The 7437-nt window shown below is 42.3% G+C and overlaps 1 non-coding gene across 1 annotated transcript; it reads right to left on the bottom strand.

The window, feature by feature from the left end:
* Positions 1 to 6115: 6115 nt before the first annotated feature.
* On the bottom strand, positions 6116 to 6196 carry Trnaa-agc. The gene has a single exon. It is a non-coding gene; the product is annotated as a tRNA-Ala (tRNA).
* Between the last annotated feature and the right edge of the window lie 1241 nt (positions 6197 to 7437).

Here is a 7437-nt window from a genome sequence, read left to right as displayed (position 1 = left end):
AAAGATGAGGCTAAGACCACTGAACAATGAAGTAGGGTTAGAGGCATGGAAATCTCTTAAGACCAATTTCTTGGAGAGGGAAATTATGCTAATATAGAATGGCAATTTCTATATGATGACCACACCCCCCTGGCTTTATGCCACACAGCAGCCTTGAATGCTTGGGACAGATCTGAAGAAGTAGAAAAGAAAACTGAGTAACTAACTAAAGTTATACTTGGCCCAAAAGAAACTTTCACTGATTTCTTACAGAGATTGACTTCAGTAGTTAAAAGAATGATACCAAATTCAAAAGTTAGACAAATAATAATTGGATCTCTGGCTTTTGAAAATGTTAATACACAATGCAAAAGGGTAATTAGGCCATTAAAGGAAAGATCAACACTCTTGGAGGGATGGATCTGAGATACAATCAATATTGAATCTCATAACCATGATGATGCTTAGGTAGGAGAGGTGATTTCCAGAGGTTTGAAGAAAAATTGAAATGTCAAGTGTTTCAATTACGGTAAACAAGGTCACCTAAAAATGGAAACAGGGTTTAATTCCAACAGAACACCCCTCTTTTCTGGAGTATTCAGAAGGTATGGCAAAGGTAGACATTGGACTAATGAATGTAGATCAACAAGGAACAGTCAAGATAACCCTTTGTCATTGGGAAACACCTTGAGGGGCCTCTTGCAGCCCCCCACATCAAATTTGTCCTTCCCTGTGAACGTGGGGGAAACTCCTTCCCAGAGCAATTAAAGGACCTAATCCCTATTGTAAAAAACAAACAAACAAAACAAAACAAAAACCATACTGCTCTGGATGATGGAACAGCTTTAGAAAATAAAACAAAAATTTCAAGAGAAACCATGAATCAAAATTGATAAAGATTAGATTTGAACAAGAGAAATCTCTTGATTAGAAGAGGTGATAGTTCATCAAACAGCATGACTATTCCTCAACTAATTTATACGACTAACAAATGCTTCTCATTTGATCAGATACAATTTGCCAAAAGGGAACCTCCCCAAAACTAGGATTTGGGAAGGGTTTTGTTTATGTTTTTCCAGGAAAATAAAACAACCATCTTGAGAAATTTGAAGACCTTTGGACAAATAAGTATCCAAAGAAGAAGGGAGAACTACCCAGAAAAAATTACCAAGAAAAGGGATAATCTGACCTACTGCAATCTCTGAAGTCTCCAAAAAGATAATAGGGCCCCAAAATGATTCCACATGAATTATGACAATGCCACCAAGCTGACAAACACCACCCAAAGATTGGCTTTGGTTTACAAATTGTTCAGGACAATTTCGAGGTGGTTAGCTGAGATGATCCAGACTCACAGACTGCTGTAGCCACAATTTGGAACAAACACTGAACTTTTCCATCACACAGAGACTGGACAACAAATGACACAGCTGCCTCTCCCAGGACTTGACAATTGACCCAAAATTTTCCTTTCAGAATCCCCTAAAGATTCCATTACCCCCAGACAGCAGGAAGTAATTTTAAGAACACAATGCCCACATTCCCAAAGGGTCGGGTGGGTGGTTTTTGGTCATTCAATGGGTTATGGATATTTGTCATTGTTTAGGGTGGTTGTTTACAAGTTGTTATTGGTAATAAAAGCTCAACAAAGTAGATTAGATTCAGTGATCTAGTTTTGAAAAAAAGGGGATATAGAAATGACAGGATAAAAGGGTAGATTATTAAATCTACTTTTAAAAAGCAACTACTTGTTTAAAATATTTTACACTGATATGGATCTTTGTATATTGATACAAAGTTGAGATTATTTTTGTTAGAGCATACTGTACATACATTTCTAATCTTGTTCAAGGTATTGTACCCATATAACTTATTTAACAATGTAATGCAAATTTCTAGTTCTTGAAAGTTATTAATACCAACTAATTAGGATATAAAGAAATGCAGGTTAGTAGTTAGTCACCTATTACAATCAAACTTGTAATCATTAGGTATGTTTTCAGGGTCAAACAAAGATATATTTTAGATAGACAGGTTGTCTTCAAACACTTCAGAGATCTACAGAACATGGCATTTAAGCTGTTTTAATAACATAGTTTTTTTTTTTTTTTTTTATGACAATGAGATGTGTCTACTCCTGGCAGCACCAATCTACTTTTGAGAAGATGATGGGCATCAAAGAAACTCCACATGGGGAGACCCTGGCAGCAAAAGTAGCTACCACAGTTAACTAATTTTTCATTCTATTGGGCATGACAAATTTAAATCAATAGTTATATACATTTTGATTGGCTTTGAAAGTTATAAATTTACAAACTCAAATTCCATTTGCTCTTGGGACACCATCTTACAAGGACTCCAACTTGTAGTAAGGCTTGTTAAGGAAGGAAATGGCACAGCTGCCTTTAGCCCACTGGCTATGGGTGGGTTAAGACTTCTGTTGGTCTTTTCTGTGTTGAATACACAGATTGCAAGCCCAGCGCCACTTAGAGATCTTTGGCAACAGTTAACTCTGCAGCTCTCACATGATTGAGCCTGTATGATAATGAGTATTCAGAGACGGGTAATGCCTGGGGGGTGCTCACCACCCTAAGACAGAAAGCCTGTGTGGCCTGGACAGGTGTCTCCATGACGGGTAAGGTGATCTGCTGAGGTCCCACGCAACCTAAGTCAGAAGCTCATTTCTTTAGTAAAAGGGGGGGGCCTGTAGGTCCCTGGCCCCCGTTTTGGGTAACTGTTGCCTTGCTTGCCTACCTTGACCTTGATATCCTCCCTATGCTAATTCCCTTCGAGATTCCACCCTCCTGAATGCTTAAGGGAAGCTCCTTGTCTGTGTATCCAGCATATTGGGCCTTAGCAGCTTAGATGCAAGATTGTAAAACATCAGGAGCAGGGGGGGTGGGCATTTAGCTCAATGGTAGAGCACTTGCCTAGCAAGTGCAAGGCCCAGGGTTCAATCCTCAGCTTTAAAAAAAAAAAAAACATCAGAAGCAAACTTCTGCCCTCCGGGGTTCTCCCATTGTGTTGTAAGTCTGTATTTAAGACTTCCTCCCTCCTTCAATAATCGGCATTTGGCATTCAAAAAAAGAAGAGCGAGTCAAGATCATGATGGGGAAACCCACAGAGACAGCTGACGGGTGCTAGTTGGAGCTCACTGACTGGACTGACAGCTCAGGAACCTACATGGGACTGAACTAGGCCCGTTGAATGTGGGTGACAGTTGTGTGGCTTGATCTGTTTGTGGGGTACCTGGCAGCAGGATCAGGACTTATCCCAGGTGCATGAACTGACATTTTGGAGCCCGTTCCCTGTGGTGGGATACCTTGCTCAGCCTTGGTACAATGGGAGGGGCTAGGCTCTCCTTCAACTTGGTATGCCAGACTTTGTAGACTACCATGGGAGGCCTTACCCACTCTGAGGAGTGGATGGGGGGAGAGTGTGAGGGAAGTGAGGAGGGGGGGAGAAGGGGAGGCAGGGGGAATTGGGGTTGATATATAAAATGAAAAAAATTTTAATAAATAAATATATTTAAATACAAAAAGGAAGAAAGAAAGAAAGAAAGAAAGAAAGAAAGAAAGAAAGAAAGAAAGAAGAAAGAAATCCACATGGAGTTTACTTTCTTTGTGGCTCCTGCCTTGACTGCTGATAGTATTCTGTCCAAATTGGATAAGCAGGACAGAAAAGAAAGTAACTGCCAAACTTTGCCAGGACAAGGCAGGACAGTTCTTCAAATACCCTGCTAAATAGAAAAGTCTATCAGATATGCTAGGCCTGTAGGCAAAAGATGGATGCCTCAAGGTTACAGAGGAATGTTGGGTGATTGTACAAGCAGCCAGCTCTTTCTGTCATTTCTCACATTTTTTGAAAGTTGCCCTGGCTGTCCTAGAACTCACTATTCAGACCAAGCTAGCCTTGAACTCACTATGTAGACCAGACTGGCCTTGAACACACTATGTAGACCAGGCTGGCCTTGAACTCATAGAGATCTACCTGTCTTTGCCTCCTGGGTGCTTGAATTAAGGACACCATGGCAGGCCAGGAAATCTTTTTGAAAGGAGCCACATGTAACTGCTTCCTGAGTTAACAGAAAGGGGGGTGTTTCAGGAAAGAGTTCCCATAGACCTAGGAAAAGACTAAATGGTACTGTGTTTTGAACATTCTTTTTCTGGCTCAATTCTGATCACTTTTCAAATATTCAAAAACTCAGACAAAATAGTTGATGGATGAACACTAAGCGATGACAAGAAGCTTTTAAATGCATTTGCAAGGATCAAGATGTGATGCCTCATGCCTGTAATTCAGCAAATACTCAGGAGGCTGAGGCAGGATTGTCTCAAATTTGAGGCCAGCCTAGGCGACATAGTGAGAGCCTATCTTTAAAAAAAAAAAAAAAAATACCAGTAGCAATAAAATACTATCTAAAGTTAAAAATGCTCTTTAAAAAAAAACCAATAGCAATAAAACTAAAATGCATTTGCAGCATTGAGTGTATTTACCCTTTCTGTGTTGATTTAGCCCCATCCTGAACTGACTTGCTTTTTTTTTTTGTTTTTTGGAGACAGGCTTTTTCTGTGTAGCCCTGGAACTTCCTCTGTAGACCAGGCTGGTCTCAAACTCAAAGATTCTGCCGTCTCTGCTTCCCAAGTGCTGGAATTAAAAGCATGGGCCACCATTGCCATCTTTGAACTTTCTTTAAAAAAAATATTTTTGGATTTATTTATTTTATGAAGAGATGTTTTTGCCTGTGTGTTTTGTGAATGCACCACATGTGTGCCTGGTGTCCTAAAAGTCAAAAGAGAGCAACAGTCTGGTCCCCTGGAACTGGAGTTATAGATGGTTGGAGCCATCATGTAGGTGCTGGGAATCAAACCCCAAGTCCTCTGGAACGGCAGCCAGTGCTCCTAACCTGCTGAGCCATCTCTCCAGCCCTGAACTGACTTTCAAGACCTGGGTTGTGGCTCAGTTGGTAGAGTGCTTGCCTAGCATGCTCAAAGCCCTGGGTTTGAGACACCGCTCTGAATAAAGTGAGTGTGGTGGTCCATGCTGTAATCCTAACACTTGGGAGCTGGAGCAGAAGGCTCAGAAGTTCAAGATTATCCTTGGGTGCATAGTAAGTTCATGTAAGAAAGAAAAATGTTAAAGAATAATTGTTGCAGCCTGAAATAACTCTAGAAAACACAGCTTTATAATAATATGAGCAACACAGCTGTAAAATCACTTGGCTTGGGCTGAGTTATCTGATGCTGGGGTCTATGAAACTGAAAGCAATGGCTAGCAGGACAGTTTCTGGATCGGGATGTCCAGCGACACGGCAGAACTGGGGCTCCTCCAGCATTCCTGGGTTAACCAGAGCTATATTTAGAACTTTGTGGCGTGCTGCTGCAGCAGCTCAGGGCTGTAAGCAAGCTTTACTATATGGAAGCCTTGCAAAATCGCCTTGCAAGTTGGTTCTTCAGTGACTGTCCAGTGAAGACATTAAATGTAGTTACTGCAACAAGCACAGGGTGGCATTCTCTACACTGGGAAACCAAATCCTTCCAGTGTGATAGACTACCCAAGGGGAACAAATCTCTCAAAGTCTGAACGCATCATGAACTCTGCAAAGAAGTCACTACCGAGTGGAGGCTCAACGTTTTTGCTTTGGTTAAGACACGTTAAATAGGTAATATTTTTTTCTTTTCTTTTCTTTTTCTTTTCTTTTTTTCTTTTTTTTTTTTTTGGAGCTGAGGATTGAACCCAGTTCCTTGCACTTGCTAGGCAAGTGCTCTACTAATGAGCTAGATGCCCCCCCTTTTTTTAAAATTACTTTTAAAATTTTATTTATTTATTATGTATACAGCTTGTATGCCTGCAGGCCAGAAGAGGGCACCAGATCTCATTGCAGATGGTTGTGAGCCACCATGTGGGTGCTGGGAATTGAACTCAGGACCTCTGGAAGAGCAGCCAGTGCTCTTAACTTCTGAGCCATCTCTCCAGCCCAAAATAGGTAATTCTTAATACTTGAGCAAATATTTAATTTTTGTAAGTATAGAGCATGGTTAATAAAATCAGTAAAACATCAAACATAACTTTTTTGTTTTGCTTTTTTTTTTTTCTGAGACAGAGTCTCTTCTCTTTTGTTTTTTGTGGGTTTTTCTTCTGGAGCTGAGGATCGAACCCAGGGCCTTGTGCTTGCTAGGCAAGTGCTCTACCACTGAGCTAAATCTCCAACCCCAGAATTTCTCTATGTAGTCCTAGTTGTCCTGGAATTTGCTATGTAGACCAGGCTGGCCTTGAACTCACAGAAATCCTCCTGCCTCTGCCTCAAATGCTGGGATTAAGGGTGTGGCTCACCATGCTTTCCAAGTTCTTAATGATTACAAGCAAAAGGTAGTTTCAAACATGTGATCACTTCATTTTAGGGCTGTCGGAGCCCACTAGGTTTCCTAGTGGCTGTACCCAGCAGAATTGCATAAGAGGTTGATTGGAACATGGGCCTGGGTACTAGGTATTTGTAAGGGTCTACACTTGACTGTAACTAGCAAGGGGGAGTCTTTTGCTCCACCCCTTGGCGTTGTTATAAATAGACCTTTGGAATAAATTTAGTTCTGGGCCGGTGGATAAGGCTCCAGGCCCACCCGAGTCTACCCTGTGTTTTTTCTCTGTTCTCTTCCTCTCTATTTCTAACTAAGTCTCTTATCCCTCATTCCTCAAGAGTCCCTGGGGTAAATAATGGTGGGGGCTGAACCCCCAAAAGGGCAGTTATAACTGGAAAATGAAACCTTACTGTATTCAGGTTTGAATTGGTATCTGGTCACAGGCACACTATGGAATGATTGCAGTCACGCTAACAATCATGGTCCTGTCACTGGGGAACACAATCCTTTTTACATGGTCTCTCTTGTAGATTCTTGAGTTTCTCCCAGATGAAAGAAATTAAAAACATACTCAGAAGGAAACTCTAGGACTGGCCCTCTGGAGTTTGAGGGGGGGCGGGGCAAGGGCAGGTCGGCTGGAGATCTCTGAAGCTGCCAGGAACAGGGAGATGGGTGAGAGGAAGCCTTGCTTTCCCAGGTAGAGGTCCAGAGAGCCGGCGGACTCAGCAACGGAAATCTGTGAGGTGGAGGACAGAGCAGACTACCCCTAAGGTTGGGGACAACTCTTCCTGCTTCTGCTGTCTTATCCAGCTCTGATCTCAGAAATGCCTGAGGTTTGTGCCTCCCTCTACTGCCAGAAGCCAAGACTTCCAGGAGGCTGTGGAGCCTCACTGCCCTACCTCAGAACCTCCAGGTTTGCTGAGTTCCAGGGGGTGACGGGGCAGGGGTGATTCTGCCTGCGGGGAGACCCTGCCTCTCCCCCAAGAGGTCTCCACTGTGGAAGGCTGGTTCCTCTAGGGGCCCACTGGGGACTTCTTAGTTCTGGTTTAAAGTCACTACTGTGGACAGGGCATGGAGACTCAGGGCAGCCCTGTGTGCACTG

The sequence above is a fragment of the Onychomys torridus genome, chromosome 14 (genome assembly GCF_903995425.1).
Source record: "Onychomys torridus chromosome 14, mOncTor1.1, whole genome shotgun sequence".
Lineage (NCBI taxonomy): Eukaryota > Metazoa > Chordata > Mammalia > Rodentia > Cricetidae > Onychomys > Onychomys torridus.
Note: the sequence above shows the minus strand (reverse complement) of the source record. Positions and strands in the feature narration are given on the sequence as shown.